Raw genomic sequence first — 17403 nt, 5'->3', positions numbered from 1 at the left:
AACTGTCACCATCTTCCATCTCCTTAAGGACCTCCGGCACATTTGCTCGACCAGCAGCCATATAGGACCAGCAGATCAAAGCAGACATAGTCCTGCAGGGTTTGAATGATATAGGCCTCAGTTTCCATTAGACAATGGTGAGAGATAAGCCACTAATGTCTCTTCCATTGCCAACATCTCTGAATACCCCCGCTCAGCCATCTTTGAAGTGAAAACAGAGGCTGTCGAATTAGTAATCCTTGCAGAGAAGGCCTGGTTCCAGGACCTTGAGATCTCACAATTAAGATCCTGTAGCAGCCTGCAGAGCAAATGCGCATTACGGCCTGCTAAAGAATGCTCATCCAACTTGGAGTGAGCCCCTGGCGGGACAAACTCATCCCAATCCAGCTTAAGCCTGTCTACAGCATGAGAAATTACATCCAAAAGCTCAGTATAAGCTAGAGAAGGGCAAAGGTCAACCAAAACTTCTCAAAGTCAGACGCGGCGGTGGGTAACACATTAAATCTAAAAGAGATTGCTTTACAAGTTTCTGAACTTGGACACAAATCCTCAGATGTAAACTCCACTGAGACATATTAAGCACACAATCAGGAGAAAGTAACAGAGAAAAATCCGAAGGCTTGCTCAGCAGCAGTGTAGTGCGAGCAACATGTAGAAGAGACGGTTTCTAGCACTATCTGTCATCAAATTGGTGTGATTGTATATGGGCTTCAGCAACTGACACAGCATTGATGTGAACCCACAAGATGAAACAAAAACATACATAACATTATGAATCATTTTATGTCATGTTAACTAACTTCCCCATAACTATATAGTATTCATTATTGGTGTAGATAGTTGGTGATATTGAAACTTTTTGTAACAATCATCTTACAATATTTGAAGAGCTGAATATGTGTTGTTTGTATGCATTTCTTTTTCTTTTTTTTTTTTTAAGCCAACCAACAACCAGGACTGGAATCACAGGACTTCACCAACTCGAGGTCTGGGTCACAATTCAAAGGCAACAACACTGTTTGCTCTGAAAGCCACACAGTAAGTAACTTTATAAATTAGAAATTTGGAAATATAAAAATGACATGATCTTAATCCAAGGATTGGCAGCAAGACTAAATCAAGCGACTTTTTCCACATATGTTTCTTTTTTACGGTGTCCATCCACTTTAAAATACATGCTTTATTCACATGGTATACACACAGATATGTCTGACTTCCCATTAATTAGTTGATGCTGAGTAGCCGTAGAGTTAAGAATGCTGAGACTGGGGATGTGACGATAATTTGTCAGCCAAGGGAAAAACAGTCCTGCTCATTTGTTACCAATGAGTCAGAGAACGCTAGAAATTAAGCGTCCAGTTCTTCACTGGAACAACTGAATGCCTGAGATGCTGGCAGATACACCCATGTTCCCTTATTCACAATCCAGTGGGTATTGCTAACAAGGCCTGAATGCCCTGAACTGTGTTTGTGTGCCAGCATAGCAGAGGTGGTTCATGGGCATCCATAAAATTCACTGGGTCAGAGCAAAGAGAGCATGTGGCAGCTATTGTTTCCTACACTCGTCAATGGAAAATGGAAAAATCTGGTCAACCAATGAGTCAATAATGAAGTGCCAAACAAGATATTGTAAATAAGAGCAGGGAACAATTTCAAACAAACAAACAAACCAAAAAAGCTGTGCTTAGGCATGATGTAAACAGAAATGAATATAGCTTCCTACATCTGTCAGATTTACATGTGAGAAAATCAAAGAGAGATTCTCGACACGGGACACCTTCCATTATGTTTCAACCATCTCTGCTAGAAAAGATGTTTAAATACTAAGCTTTGAAATTTGCGAACATCTGTTGTGTTTATTTACAGTAAGAAACTGTGATTAGTGGAGCCCCAGGAGTGCTCTTCTTCACATCTATCTGCAACATTTTTTTTTTTTCTCTACCATCAGCTCAGGAAGATAGTGATCATTTATGATAAGGATTTCTTGCCTCTGGCCAGTTTCTAATGAGTTGAACTTACTTACTTGTATTAATTTTTTCTTTAAAGGGGAACTGTTGCTTTTGTTTTCAAAACACTTTTGCTCTGTATTTGACAGAGACAAATCATATAAAGCAGCGAAATCGCTGAGAGTAACATTAACTTCTCCATCTTGCTGACACTCCACTACAGAACCTTACAGGATACAGCGTGTGAGCTAAATACAATTACACTCCTCCTAACTTTGTTACATTGCCTTCTTGCTTGTTACAAATGACTCACTGTCTCACAAACACCTCTTTATGGGTCATTCCTGGAATTCAGTAATATTACCATCCCCCAGGATTTCTAAAGTGGTGGTTCACCAAAATTAATTGTTCAAAGCTTTTCACAATAATCTGGTATGCCCTTTATAATGAATATAAATAATTATTACTTAGAAAATTATTAACAAAATGTGCATTGTGTCTGTGATTTTGGCAATAATGTAAGCATTTATTTGTGTTCCTTTCTGAACTCAACCCTATCATATAACCCTATAATAATTTAGACTCTGCTCTTATGTGACATTATTTACCAGAAATTACATAATTCAGGTCTCTTTAGTGGTGCAGAAAATGGCTAGTAGTATCATACTTTTAATTCATATTTTTGAGGAATATTATAGGCAGGGGGGAATACTGTCAAGCTTAACAACTCAACCTTGTCACATAAAATTAAGATGGAAAATTATTATTTTTCAACATTTTATTTTAATGCATAAGTATATACAATGTACTTGTTTTATCGCTGCCATATATGGTCTAAAAAACCTCAATCCTGTATTTCTCATTGTTATTGGGTTGACTTATTTACTTCATTTATTAATAATTTTAATGAAAAAAATACAGTAGTCATGGTTTCAGCAAATATATACTTACCAAAATCATGACAACTCATATTTTTGTAATAAATAGATTTTTAGATGTAATATGTCCACTTAAACATTGACAAGCATCCTACATCAGAAATTGCAACCACATTTGCAGCAGAAAGACATCGTTGGGCATGCAGATATGTTGACCCAGAAATAAGAGAACAATATGAGAGAGAAACAAAACCAAAAATTAAAATTGAAGGCAATGTATACATTCAAATGTGTTACAGATTTCAACCCCGTCACACCTTGTCACATTAATTTTTTTTTGGAAAAATATAGGGAAGACAATTAAGAATGAAAGTATTTCTTGCTGATTACTGTCTGACATGTTAATGACTAAAACAAAAAAATTGTGGTTATAGTTAAACATCTAAATTATTATTATTATTTTTTTTTACAAAAATAAAGAGACCATAGACTAACAAGTTGTATGTTTTTAGCTTCAGCCCTGTAAAAATGTGATAAATATATGATACAAAACATATGATAAATGATACATTGGTTATCATTAAATTGTTCAGTAAATCAGGGACACATGAGCAGTAGCTAGATGTTTGTTTTATAACAAGTTCCATGTAAATTCCTTTCCCTTTCGGGAACTCTACACTGCGTCATCAAACGCTTTGGGGAATGCCATTGGCGAACCCGGCTCTGAATCAGTCTACAACCAATAGGATGACGGGAGTGACGACCAGGAAGTATAAAAGCACGTGCGTTTCAAACCGGCTTCAGCTTTTGTCATTCAGCGAAGCGCTCTATGTTGGTCTGTTTGTCTGGTTTTTGCATTGCTGTTTTTCTGTGCCAGTTTGCACAACTTTCTTTTGAGCAATGTCAAAAAGGGGAAAGAAGTTTGAAATGGCGGTGCAGCAGTCACACAGACGGTGTGTTCCTCCCTGCCAGCGATTCATCGTTGGTGGGGATACACACAGTCTGTGTGTTCTCTGCTTAGGAGCGGAGCATGCTCAGTCAGCCCTCGAGGGGGCTGGCTGTCCGCAGTGTGAGCGCCTTCCACTGCGGGTGCTCCGATCCCGGAAGGCTCTCTTCGAGGAGGGAGCCTTCACCAGCGTTCCTCGCGGGTCTGGCCCCGCTTCCGCTGAGGCGGAGCGGCAGCTGCACTCGTGGGGTTCGCAGCTCGATCTGCTGGAGGGAATGGAGACGGTTGATCCCCTATCTCTCTCCTCACCCGGCGGATCGGTTGATCTCCTTCTGGATGTGGAAGCCCGCACTGCGGTTTCTTCCCCCCGGGAGGAGGTCTCAGCACTTCTCTTGTCTTCCTCCGAGGAGGTTGATATAGAGAGTGTTGATCTCCCCCAACCGCCTGTTAAATCCCCGCAATTTGAGGAGCTCCTGGAGGTGGTAACTCGTGCGGTAGCCAGGCTTAACATCAGCTGGCCCCCCGAGCACACTCATGAGCCACATGAAAGCAAGTTAGATGAGCGCTTTCTGCGGACACGCAAGCCACCTCCAGGGCGGAGCCTTCCGTTTTTCCCTGATCTCCACAGTGAGCTGTCGAGATCATGGGAAAACCCATTTTCAGCCCGTGTCTTCACCCCCTCCTCCGGTTATTATGGAAACGTTGGGGGGGGGGGCAGAAGAGCACGGCTATAAGATGATGCCCAGGGTTGAACAGACGCTAGCAAGCTATCTGTCACCCGCCGCGGCATCATCTTTGAAGGCTCCAACCTTGCCCACCAAGCCATTAAAATTAACATCTAGCTTGCTGGGCAAGAGGTACGCGGCAGCAGGTCAGGCTGGTTCGTGCTTGCACACAATGTCCGTGTTGCAGGCTTACCAGGCTGACCTGCTTAAAGACCTAGATGAAGGCAGGGAGGTGAATGTGTCTGAGCTGAGGCGGACAGCAGATTTAGCTCTCTGCGCCACCAAGGAGACCGCCCGCGCTGTTGGGCGGTCTATGGCAGCCCTGGTGGTCGCGGAGAGACACCTATGGTTGTCCCTGTCCGACATGAAGGAGAAGGACAGGGCCCTTCTGCTGGACGCCCCGCTCAAGTCTCCTGGTCTGTTTGGCGACTCGGTCGAGGCCGTCGTCAGCAGATACCAGGAGGCCCGCAAACAATCTGCGGCCTTCCAGCAATACCTCCCTCGCCGTGTCTATTCTGGGGCTGCTGGACGGGAGCAGCCCCAGCCGCGTACCAGCTCCTCACACCGCCAGACCCAAAAAGCTAGCGTGGCCGCTCGCGCCCCTCCAGAGAGATCTAGGGGGCAGGGCAGGTCACGCTCTAAGTCGGGGACCTCTAAGGCCAGGCCAGACCTGAGGGTCGTCCTGCAGTCGAAGAGGTCCTCGGCTAAACGGCCCTGACTTTTATGGCTCAGGGCCATCGAGGGCAGCCCCTCTCGGGGGAGAAATGGGTCTACCACACTTTTTGGTGCCCACTCTTCCTCGGGGCCCTCAGGAGACCAGTCAGCTAACCCTGCCAGTGTTTCAGGGCGCGGCAGTCTCCAGCAAACCTCTGCTGGGGTTTCCGCCCGATTTCGTAGCGGACTCAGTAAGTTTGTCACCCCTACAGGGGTCCTCAGAGCAATTAATTCAGGTGTCGCTTGCCAGTCAGCTGTTACAGGCCACCGAATTAGTTCCTAAAACTCTACCAGAGGCCAGCCTCGAGAGGCTGGTTCCCTTAGTACATTTTCTGGCAGCGTGGAAACTACTGCCAAATGTATCTTCATGGGTCCTTCGTACGGTAGAAAAAGGATATCAAATCCAGTTCGGCGCTCCTCCGCCTCAGTTCAGCGGAGTATTTCCTACTCTGGTAGGCCCAGAGCAGGTTCTGGTGTTGGAACAAGAAGTAAATTCTCTTCTAAGGAAGGGGGCCATCGAGGTGGTCCCTCCTCAGCACAGAGAATCCGGGTTTTACAGCCGGTACTTCATCGTTCCCAAGAAGGATGGAGGGCTGAGGCCCATCTTAGATCTCAGACTTCTGAACCGCTCAGTTATGAAACTGAAGTTCAGAATGCTAACTATCAAGCACGTCGTGTCTCAAATCAGGTCCGAGGACTGGTTTGTCACGATAGATCTCAAAGATGCATATTTTCATATCTCCATCCTTCCTCAGCACAGGAAGTTTCTCAGGTTCGCTTTCAGGGGCGAAGCTTACCAGTATCGAGTTCTTCCTTTCGGCCTAGCATTCTCACCCCGCACATTCACGAAGTGTGTGGATGCTGCGCTGGCTCCTTTGCGACTCCAGGGCATCCGCATACTCAACTATATAGACGACTGGCTGATCCTAGCCAGTTCAGAACAGTTAGCGGCTCAGCATCGAGATGTTGTTCTCGCTCACATGAAAAATTTGGGGTTGAGGCTCAACGCCAAGAAAAGTGTGCTGTCTCCTTTACAGAGAACCACTTATCTAGGTGTCGTATGGGATTCGACCACGATGCAGGCACGGTTGTCTCCTGCTCGGATCGAGTCGATCCTTACTGCAGTAAATGCGGTCAAGCTAGGCCTGTCACTCACTGTCAAACAGTTTCAAGTACTGTTAGGTCTTATGGCAGCAGCAGCCAACGTGATACCTTTTGGCCTGCTACACATGAGGCCGCTACAGTGGTGGCTCAAAACCAAGGGATTCTCCCCGAGGGGAAATCCGTTCCGCAGGATCAAGGTCACGCAGCGTTGCCTTCGTGCCTTAGACATGTGGAAGAAACCTTGGTTCCTATCTCAGGGCCCGGTCTTGGGAGCTCCATGTCGCCGCGTCACGCTAGAGACGGATGCATCCCTCACCGGGTGGGGAGTGGTCATGAATGGCCGCTCGGCCTCCGGCCTATGGACCGGTCGCCATCTCTTGTGGCACATCAATTGCCTAGAGATGTTAGCAGTGTTCAAGGCCTTGAGGCATTTCCTCCCAGACCTGAGAAACCGTCATGTGTTAGTTCGCACCGACAACACAGCGGTAGTATATTACATCAACCACCAGGGAGGTGTGCGTTCACGCCCCTTATTCAAGCTGGCGTACCATATCCTCCTGTGGTCCCAAGGGAAACTTCTCTCACTGAGTGCAGTTCATATCCCTGGGCATCTGAACATAGGAGCAGACATCCTGTCGAGGCAGGGGCCGAGGCCCGGGGAGTGGAAACTTCACCCCGAGGTGGTGAAGCAGATATGGAGAGTGTTTGGCCAAGCTCAAGTGGACCTCTTTGCGACTCAGGAGACTTTGCAATGTCCCCTCTGGTACTCTCTAGTGCCTCCAGCTCCGCTGGGGCTGGACGCCATGGTACAGACCTGGCCGAGGCTTCGTCTGTACGCTTTCCCCCCGATCGCTCTGCTCCCAGGAGTTCTAGAAAGAATACGCCGGTACGGAGTCAGCCTACTACTAGTAGCCCCGTACTGGCCAGCCCGAGTATGGTTCTCGGACATCATTTCCCTCCTCGACGGCTCTCCGTGGGAGATTCTGATCAGGAAGGACCTTCTTTTTCAGGCTGGGGGCGCAATCTGCCACCCCCACCCGGAGAAGTGGAAACTGTGGATGTGGCCTCTGAGGGGGCACACCTCATAGACAGTGGTCTCTCAGCTGAGGTTGTTGAGACCATCCTTCACTCTAGAGCTCCCTCTACAAGGAAACTTTATGGCCTTAAGTGGAAGGTTTTCACTTTGTGGTGTGAAGAGCGACACGCTGACCCAGTTCACTGCCCGGTTGGTACAGTGCTGGAGTTTCTGCAGTCTCGCCTCTCCACAGGGTTAGCCCACTCCACCCTGAAGGTTTATGTGGCGGCATTATCGGCCTTCCACTCCCCTCTTGGTGGCGTGTCAGTGGGCAAGGACCCCTTGGTCATACGTTTCCTTTGTGGTGCACTCAGGATAAGGCCTCGGGTGATACCCAGAACCCCTTCATGGGATCTCGCTGTGGTTCTTGAAGCCCTCTCTCGGCCTCCATTTGAGCCCATTGAGGAGATTTCAGATCGCTTCCTTACAATTAAGACGGCGCTGCTGTTGGCTCTTACTTCTCTGAGGAGAGTAGGAGACCTTCAGGCCCTTTCAGTGGCCCCTTCATATATTGACTTTGCGCCCGGTTTGGCCAAAGCATTCCTCTACCCTAGACCAGGGTATGTACCGAAGGTCCCAACAGCGGTACCACAGCCAGTCACCCTACAGGCCTTTTATCCTCCTCCATTCGTGGAGAACGACCTTCGGAAGTATAACTGTATGTGTCCAGTGCGAGCACTGGACACATATGTCCACAGAGCTGCCCTGTGGTGAAAGTCAGAGCAACTGCTAGTTTGTTACGGTCCCCCTAAGAGGGGGCTCCCGGCAACTAATCATACTATCAGTAGATGGATTGTGGATGCCATAACTACTGCTTATGAGTCCTCTGGCCTCCCATTATGGGATTAGATCTCTGCCACAATTCTGAGCGCGAAAGATCATATTTTGAGCGCGCAAAAGTGGATTTTGCACGCGCGTGAATTGAGTTTTGTGAAGAAAATGTCTGTATCGCAAAGAAGAAATAATTTTGAGCGGACGAAAATCAATTTTGCATTTAAAATAAGTTTTTGGATGTGTGCAGATCTTTTATTTTGCGTGTGCAACGTTTCACTTGCTCGCTCCCCTGATGTCCCCCCTTAGTGCACTCTAAATGCTGACGGCTCGCTTGCTCAACACAACCCAGTGTTACAATGTGCCATAATTCCATCCAATCAGAGACGAGGCTGCTAAATTCTGATTGGCTGTCTTGACAACCAATCACAACATTCCCTGCATTACCAATGACAGCGGAAGAGGAAAAAAATACAGTGCATGCATAATTATTATGCAAGTTGATATCCTGATCATATTTTTTTCAAGCACATTTTAGCAATTCCAAACAGCATAACTACTATTAGTCTTGTATTTTAATCATTTATAAGTGATATAATTGTTTATAAAGACTGGAAGTGAATAAAATAGGCTAAAAATGATTCTGGAAAATAAATTCTTCAAACAGTGGTACAAGAGGATGTGGTGGTGGTCCTTCAAGAGTAATTCTAAAGCCTTTAAAAAAATCTATCTTTAAATATTTCACAATACTACCAAAATGTTTGACCGGACTGCCCAATGGGCTATCGTAAAGCAGAGAGCTCCTGCATGTCCTTAAAAACTCCTCAATTTAGTTGTATCAAATGTAAGGCCATAAGTTTTAAATTTGTTAAATAGTTTAAGAAAAGTCTTAATTATAATTTTAAGAGTCTTACAGTTGGAAAGCCAGAGAATCGCTATAGGGCTGGATAAAACTTCAAAAGGCAACCCAGCTGGCATTCGACCGACCTTAAACGTTTAAATGTGGTTGAAATAATGTCAGTTTATGAAAAAAACATTCATTCAACGTCAAAACAACGTTGAATACCAAATGGTTGAAATGGTGTTGATAACTAACTATGGATTCAACAAAGAAATATAAATAAAATTTGAGTTGTACGTCAAATCAACATTATTTTTTACAACCATGACTTTTAAACATTTTGTTGAAATATATCAGTAGAAAAATAACGTTGTTTCAACATTCAAACAATGCTGATCAATTAACTGTTGTTTAGATTTGCAAAATCTAAACAAAATCCAACGGTTATCCAACACTGACACCTGACGTAGTGACGTTGATTCAACGCTGACTCCATGTTAAAATGCCAGCTGGGAATGATGTCAAATATGCACGTTGCACGTTTCAAAGTCAAAACATGGCGCGGATGTCTTTATATTAATGTATCTGAAGGGAACCGACTGTCCTCAGAAACGTGTTGTTTGCATTTACATTTCATGCCTGATAAAACTGCGTTAACACTGCTTTGTGTACAGCCGTTACTAGGGAAACCGTAATATTTTAGCGATCCTAAAGCGCCACCTCGTGACAGAGAATCAATTTTTATTTCCAATACATTTTTTCAACTGTAAAAATTGCAATTATTGACCCAGGTTTTTATGAAGCAAACACAGAGCTGTAAATGTAAAAAAGTTAATGTGCCTTCTAAAAATATAAACAATTAAGATTAAGTAATATTTATGTTTTAAATAAATATAATAAATGATATACTTGATTTATCCATTTTAATGGTATAAAGGCTGAAATGCCATTGTATAAGATATTTTGTTTTTGTGTGAACCTTTATCTGAATTATAAATCATGTCATTTTATGGCTGAATATTCTACCGTACATTGTCCAACCCCACTCATACTGTGTTCATTTTACTTGTGCACCTCTTAAAAAGGATCATATATTGCCTTAAATTGGTATTTAAAAATTTTGCATATACACTAAATAGTGAAATAAAATTCCTTCCTTGATATTTGTTTATATTTGTGTGTTGAAAACATTTTTAATTGACAATTAGACTCCTATTTGATTTTCTATATTTAAAAAATAAAAATAAAAAAGCTTTTTTATTTGGGCTAGTTAAATTAATTTTTAGGCTAACAAAATCTGAAGAGTACCTGCCCTAAGGGCTACCAGAGATTTTGAAATTTTGCGAGCCCTGCACTTATATATAATTGTTTAATATAATAAATACAATATAAATAGTAGTTATTAAGATTCATGTCGTTTGGAATTGCTAAAATGTGCTTAGAAAAAATATGATCAGAATATCAATTTAATTGTAAAATAATAAAAAATTAATAAATATCAAAATAATGATTATGCATGCACTGTATTTTACTCTTCCGCTGTCATTGGTAATGCAGGGAATGTTGTGATTGGTTGTCAAGGCAGCCAATCAGAATTTAGCAGCCTCGTCTCTAATTGGCTGGAATTATGGCACATTGTAACACTGGGTTGTGTTGAGCAAGCGAGCCGTCAGCATTTAGAGAGCACTGAGGGCGGACATCAGGGGAGCGAGCGAATGAAACGTTGCACGCGCAAAAGAAAAGATCTGCACACATCCAAAAACTTATTTTAAATGCAAAATTGATTTTCGTCCGCTCAAAATGATTTCTTCTTTGCGATACGGACATTTTCTTCACAAAACTCAATTCACGCGCGTGCAAAATGCACTTTTGCGCGCTCAAAATATGATCTTTCGCCCTTAGAATTGTGGCAGAGACGTAATCCCATATCCCATCACCGATGGGCGTCAAGGCTCACTCCACTCGAGGCATGGCCACCTCCAAAGCTCTGCTAACAGGTGTCCCCATTCAGGACATCTGCAGTGCGGCGGGTTGGTCCACCCCTTTGACCTTTGTGAAGTTCTACGAACTAGACCTAAGAGCTACGAGCTCGTCTGTCCTGAGCTGACAGCGAAGGCGCTATCCCTCGTGAGCCCGAGGGCCGAGGTAGATGTTCTCTCTTGCGCTGGGTGCTCCCCAGGCAGAGATGTAATCCCGCTTGCGTCCTGGCACTTTCCCAGGTGAAGCAACATAGCGTCCTGGCATATTTCTCAGACGCCACCTGTCCCTCTACGTCTGGCTGGTCTCCAGACTGAGGTAGACACTCTCCTCGCGAGCCCGAGGGCCGAGGCAGATCTATCCCTCTTCGCTGGGTACTCCCAGGCAGAGATGTAATTCTGCTCACGTCCTGGCAGATCTCCAGGCGGAGCTAATTCAGTCCCTCTCGTGCTGGCTGTTCCCCAGACAGAGTTTGGACTACTTCTCCTTGAGAGCCCGAGGGCCGAGGTTCCTACTGTGATTCCTCTCACGCTGGGTACTCCCAGGCAGAGATGTCATTCCACTCGCGTCCTGGCAATTTTCCCAGGCGGAGCCATTCCCGTGCCCTGGCCAGAGTTTCCAGGCACTACTTGTGTCCCTCTTGATCCGGGTGTGCCCCGACAAAGGACTACCCTCTCCTCGTGTGCTCGAGGGCCGAGGAGAACCCCCTCTCTGGCTGGTGACCAGACTAGGGTGTATGACCTAACCTCAAGAGTCGAGGTTTATCTAATCCCTCTTCGCTGGGCACGCCCCAGGCAGAGATGTAATCCCGCTTGCGTCCTGGCATCCTTCCCAGGCGAAGCAACCTAGCGCCTTGGCATATTCCCCAGACGCTACCTGTCCCTCTATGTCTGGTTGGTCCCCAGACCGAGGTAGACACTTCCGCGTGAGCCCGAGGGCCGAGGCGGATCATATCCCTCTTCGCTGGGTACTCCCAGGCAGAGATGTAATCTCGCTCGCGTCCTGGCAGCTTTCCAGGCGGAGCTAATTCAGTCCCTCTTGTGCTGGCTGTTCCCCAGACAGAGTTTGGACTATTCTCCTCGAGTGCCTGAGGGCCGAGGTACTTGTTATGTTCCCTCTCGCGCTGGGTGCTCCCCAGGCAGAGATGTCATTCCACTCGCTTCCTGGCAGTTTTCCAGGCGGAGTCTGTTTAGTCCCTCTTTTGCTGGTGTCCCCAGACAGAGCGGATCACTTCCCTCGTGAGCCCGAGGGCCGAGGTATATGCCACCTTCCTCTTGTTCCGGCAGTTCTCCGGACAGAGGAGTAATTTTTCTCTTGCTCCTGGCAGTTTCCCAGGCAGAGAACCTCAGTGCCTCAGCAGGTAAGTATCATCGGGCACTGCCCTCTCGTTCTGGGATGGTCCCCCAGACAGAGGTGTACTGTCTCTCTCGTCCTGGTCCCCCAGGCAGAGAGCTTTTCCTGGCTTGATCCACCAGAAGCAGCGCTTCCCTTTTTCTTTCCCAGACAAACACCACTGGGTAGGAATTTGGATTTCTGGAGACGTTGGCATATCGTTCCCCAAAGCGTTTGATGACGCAGTGTAGAGTTCCCGAAAGGGAACGTCTCAGGTTACGTATGTAACCCTGGTTCCCTGAGGGAACGAGACACTGCGTCATGAGCCATAATTCCCGCATTCCTACCGCGCATCGCTTCACTCCTGGAAGCTGAAGTCGGTTTGAAACACACGTGCTTTTATACTTCCTGGTCGTCTGACGTCACCGCGTCACTCCTGTCATCCTATTGGTTGTAGACTGATTCAGAGCCGGGTTCAACAATGGCATTCCCCAAAGCGTTTGATGACGCAGTGTCTCGTTCCCTCAGGGAACCAGGGTTACATACGTAACCTGAGACGTTTTAAACCAATCCAATTTGGTTTAAATGAGAAAACTGAAATGCCTGAGGTGGGAAAATATGATTTTTTGGAGGTTTGGCATGTGCCTAATAATGTGGGGTATGTAGAAAATGAATCATACAGTATGTAGTTGGAAAAAAATACCAAATCCCAGGAATGACCCTTATGTTTCACATGTATTATAGTTCAACAGCAGACTGACCCTTGGGTCTATGTTCAAAAGATAGAAGCCACCTATAATCGGTCTGTAGTATAATATTTAAGGTGAAGTGTCTCAATTTTTCCATTTTTTTAACCATAAGTATTTCATCCTTAGGTTGACCCCTCATTTTTTTGTCATTCCATTTGTTCATACCAATGAAGCAGATATTACAATGTCTTTCACTGGTTTGTAATGCCTTCTTTGTATCCCATATTGTTCTTCACAGATTATTTGGGAATTCTGTATGTGTTCTAACCGAACAGCAAGGCCAAAGATATTAACAGCCAACTTTGAGCATGACGGCTCCAAACAACTTCCTCCTCCTGGCCTACAGAACACAGTACATGAAGGCGGCGGAGAGCGATGAGTCCAGTCACACAATATCAACAAACTAAACAGGTCAATCAGTGTAAATCGTTAATGCCTTCAGTAATCTTGAAATCTGTGTGTGCATTCTCTGAAAACAAGCTGACATGCTCTCATTAGAGCGAGTGACTTAGAGAGAAGTGTGATTCCGTGTTTCTCTCGTCACTTGAGAAATACTCTTCACTCCCCTCTCAGGAATGGAAGAAACAGCAATGTTAGGACACTTAGAAAAACTTCATAGGTTTTTCCTAAAAGAGAAAAAAGAAAAGAAAATCATGAACATGGTAACTATAACACACATCTCTATGCTAAGTCCTTTAACTCAACATTCCAGAATGAAAAAAAAAGGAAAAAAAAAATCCTGTTTGTTTTGTCTTTTTTCTTCTTTCTCTTGCTATGTGCTATTAAAGTGTAAAGTGGACTAGGAATGCATGTAATCCAAGACCTTACACTGTTCACGATATCAATGAGAGATTGACAACGAGGATTTGCGCATTTATACTCGAGCGAGCAGAGAGAATACGAGGAAGAGGACGAAAGAAATTCTAGAACAAGCCCAAACATAAGACTCAGATCATTACATAAGAAATCACTTGGAAAACAATGTCAGGTTCTGACCAATCAGGTCTTTTTTATTCATTGTCCTTTCCAAAGTATTCAGAAATTGTCCTCAGGCTGCAGATGGGGTGTTTTAACAACCATTGTACGGTATTGGCCAGTTGGAACCTTGTGCATTATCTTTTTATTTTGTTCTTCTATTGTCGCCTTGCTATGTTGGTAGAGCGTTTAACATATTTTTCTATTCACTATTTCTATTTTTTTTTCACATTGTTTGTATATAGAAAAAAATATAGACCGAGGTTTATTTATATTTTTAATTCAAGTGTTTTTATTTTATTTTTTAATTATTGTATTGAGTTCATTTGTTTGTTTATTACTGTTTTAAATCCATTTTTACTCTGTCACTTGTTTACAATCTTTTTTTTTAATATGTATATTTTGGTTTAATTTATGTTTGACGGTTTAAAAATAGATCAAAAGCAATAGTGGATGGTCGTCAGTCAGTAAAGAGCACAATTGTTAGATGTTTTTACAGTAGTGGTCAGAAGAGTGATATCTGTCTGTAAACCTGTAATATATCTGTAAGGTTCAGGATCACTGTCTATTAAGTCATTAAAAAGTGATGCCCAGTCTCTTATAATAACACATTAGGTGTCAAAGCCATGATTTGTTTTAAACAATTTTTTTATTAAATAATTATAATAATTAAGAAAAACACAAAGCTAGTGGGAGAAATAAGGGATCTGCTTAGTGGAATGTTGGAACTTTTAAGCAAGTAGAGATTGCATGTTCTGAAAAAAAAATCTTGATATTGCTATATGTTCTAATGGTATGTGTGAATGATTTTGGATGTGTGTATGTATGCATCTACATTTGTTATCATTCAAAAAAAAAAAAAAAAAAAATCTGATCAACAACAGGAAAAGAAATGTTTGGTCAGAGGACTTTTAATTTCAGACCTTCTATGCAATGATTTTCTCCGCTGAGAAAAATGGTTGTCAGAGTATTGAAACAAAATAAAACAACTAAATCCAAGAATAACTAGATAGTAGTTTAAAAAGTTACTTGGGGGCTGATTTGTTTGTATAAGAGAAACTGTAATGTAAATACTCTATCTGAATGGAATTTTTTTCCCCATATTTGTGGCATGTTTCCCATTTTGTGGCACTGTTTTGAAATGGAGCCAATTAGCCATAACGATTAACATAAACGTCAATCATTTCTCACTATCCACGGATGGTTGCTGCTAGATGAACGGCATATGATGGGGGTCACCATCCTTCATGATGCTTAGTTGCCTTTTGGTGCAATACTTGTTAAAAGGAAATTACACATATTAAGCATATTACAAATATGTCAACAATAAAGCAGACAGCATGAAAAAATATATATATAAGGAGAAATATTAAACAAAACACTTTGTCCTTTGTTTTAGCAGTGTTGCCCATTTATCTGGTCTTAAATTATACTCCTCTGTGAAACCATGAGTTATTATACAGTTTGGAGACTTTGGGAAACCACTTTGGACCTGCATTAACACACTGTAATATCTGTGTGATCAGAAAAGCTCTCGAGTTTAGAGGAGCCTAAAGCTATTGAGTTACGTCAGAAATTATATTGGTTTATATATATTCGGATATATTTATTTTTTCAAATAATAGTTTTAAATAACTATACCAAAATTAAGTAAATCATATTTTATTAAAAAATAAATACTATAAATGGCATTATATTATATTATGTAAATGGATTAGAATGTATATGAGATGACATATAAGAGAGTGTATAATGCGCAGTTATATAGCAATGCAGCAATGTATAGCACCTAGACCACCTAAAACACCCAACGGAAAGCAAATCGAGGAGTCTGTACTGCCTGCAATACGAACTATATTAGCTATCAGTCTGTCTTGATTTTTTTTCTATGTGCGTGTGCGTGCGTGCGTGTGTTTGATCCTTTTCACCTCAGGAAAGCATAGAGTTAACGCACCAAGGGGAGATATATGCATCGCTATAAGGGCTTAATTACAATACTAAGAAAGCCATTCATTCTAACACCCTAGGTTTGTGATTCATTAGGGCTTTTGACTGTGATGTATGTCAGGGAAACCAGATCACCTGCCATTATCGATGCTATTTATTTATTCACTCATTCATGCATTGTGATCCTTTTTACTGGGTTAGAAAACAGTTACTCTTGTAGGAGTAAGTATGTGGCACAAAGTAAGAAATACATGACAGAGGAAAAACGACTGCTGTCACTCTGTCAAAAAGGAAACAATCAGCTGAATTTGTTTTTAAACTAACCTGAAAAGTGCATGGGCCTTAAGCAGCCCCCCTCCCCTCCTTTGCTGCTCAGTTGCACTGGCAACCATTTTCACAGTTAAAAGGACATGAATATATCTGTAAAACATGTAAATTGTACTATACTTCTGCACACGAAACATTCAGAGCAAGGTGTAAAATGACCTGTTGTTTTGTGTAAATCAATTCTAAAAAAAAAAAAAAAAAAGAGCATCACGACATAAACAGAAACCAAATAAACACATAAAAATTCAAATAAATCACACTGTGTATGTGGTTGGCTCATGTGGACTGTTTGGAAATGTAAAAAAAAAAATGTATTGAGACACATTTTTGGTCTATGGTCTATACTTGTTGTGATTGTTAATGAAGATAAAAGACTCTTTAAAAAGAGAATATGGCTTCCATACAATTTGTGGGTGGGGAAATTTAAATCGACAAATGTACTTTTGAAAAAAAAAAGAAAAAAGAAAACAACAGACAACAGTTTGAAGGTGTTCGAAAACTAAAATTAATGTTACATTCACTGTTGTGAGAGCATATCCATATATCCATTGTAAACTTTGTGTTTGTTTCAGTGTATATCTGTAGTAGGCTTGATGTAACGTCATGTTGTGTGATGAAAGTAATAATGACTCTTCAATACAATCAGGAAAAAATAAAAGAGGATTTTAAAAAACACCTGAATCTAACTTGTCATTTTCACTGCTAACATGGATAATTGTACTTTTTCATCTGTGCCAGAAAAAAGGTTGGGTGAAAATATGTTTTATCTTAATGCATAAACAAATTGGAGTCAGTCAACTCAACATAAAGCTATTGAGATGTTTGTTCTGTTACAATGGTGCCTGATTATATACTGGCTACAATAATCTTGTGTCACATTCACCCTGTTGGACCAAAATCCCATTATTCAAAACATGTCAATGCATGAACAAAACATTCATGTAGGATAAGAGGACATTCAGAGTAAGCATGCAAAATTACAATTTTTGATCCTGGTGGGCACTATAATTAAAGAAAACTACTTTTTATTATTATTCTAATTAAGTGATTTTGTTGATTACACTCTTAAAAATAAAGCTGCTTTAAAAGGTTCTTC

At 42.5% G+C, this 17403-nt stretch overlaps 1 protein-coding gene across 1 annotated transcript in view; it reads left to right on the top strand.

Moving 5' to 3' along the window:
- bsna (bassoon presynaptic cytomatrix protein a) overlaps positions 1-16982 on the top strand; it is a 91843-nt gene extending 74861 nt beyond the window's left edge. Inside the window, exons 12-13 of the mRNA XM_073818898.1 lie at positions 941-1038; positions 13297-16982. The gene's annotated coding sequence lies outside the window, so the exon portion shown is untranslated. The remainder of the gene's footprint in view (positions 1-940; positions 1039-13296) is intronic.
- Positions 16983-17403: the final 421 nt, after the last annotated feature.

This window comes from Garra rufa, chromosome 15 (genome assembly GCF_049309525.1).
Source record: "Garra rufa chromosome 15, GarRuf1.0, whole genome shotgun sequence".
Taxonomy (NCBI): domain Eukaryota; kingdom Metazoa; phylum Chordata; class Actinopteri; order Cypriniformes; family Cyprinidae; genus Garra; species Garra rufa.
Note: the sequence above shows the minus strand (reverse complement) of the source record. Positions and strands in the feature narration are given on the sequence as shown.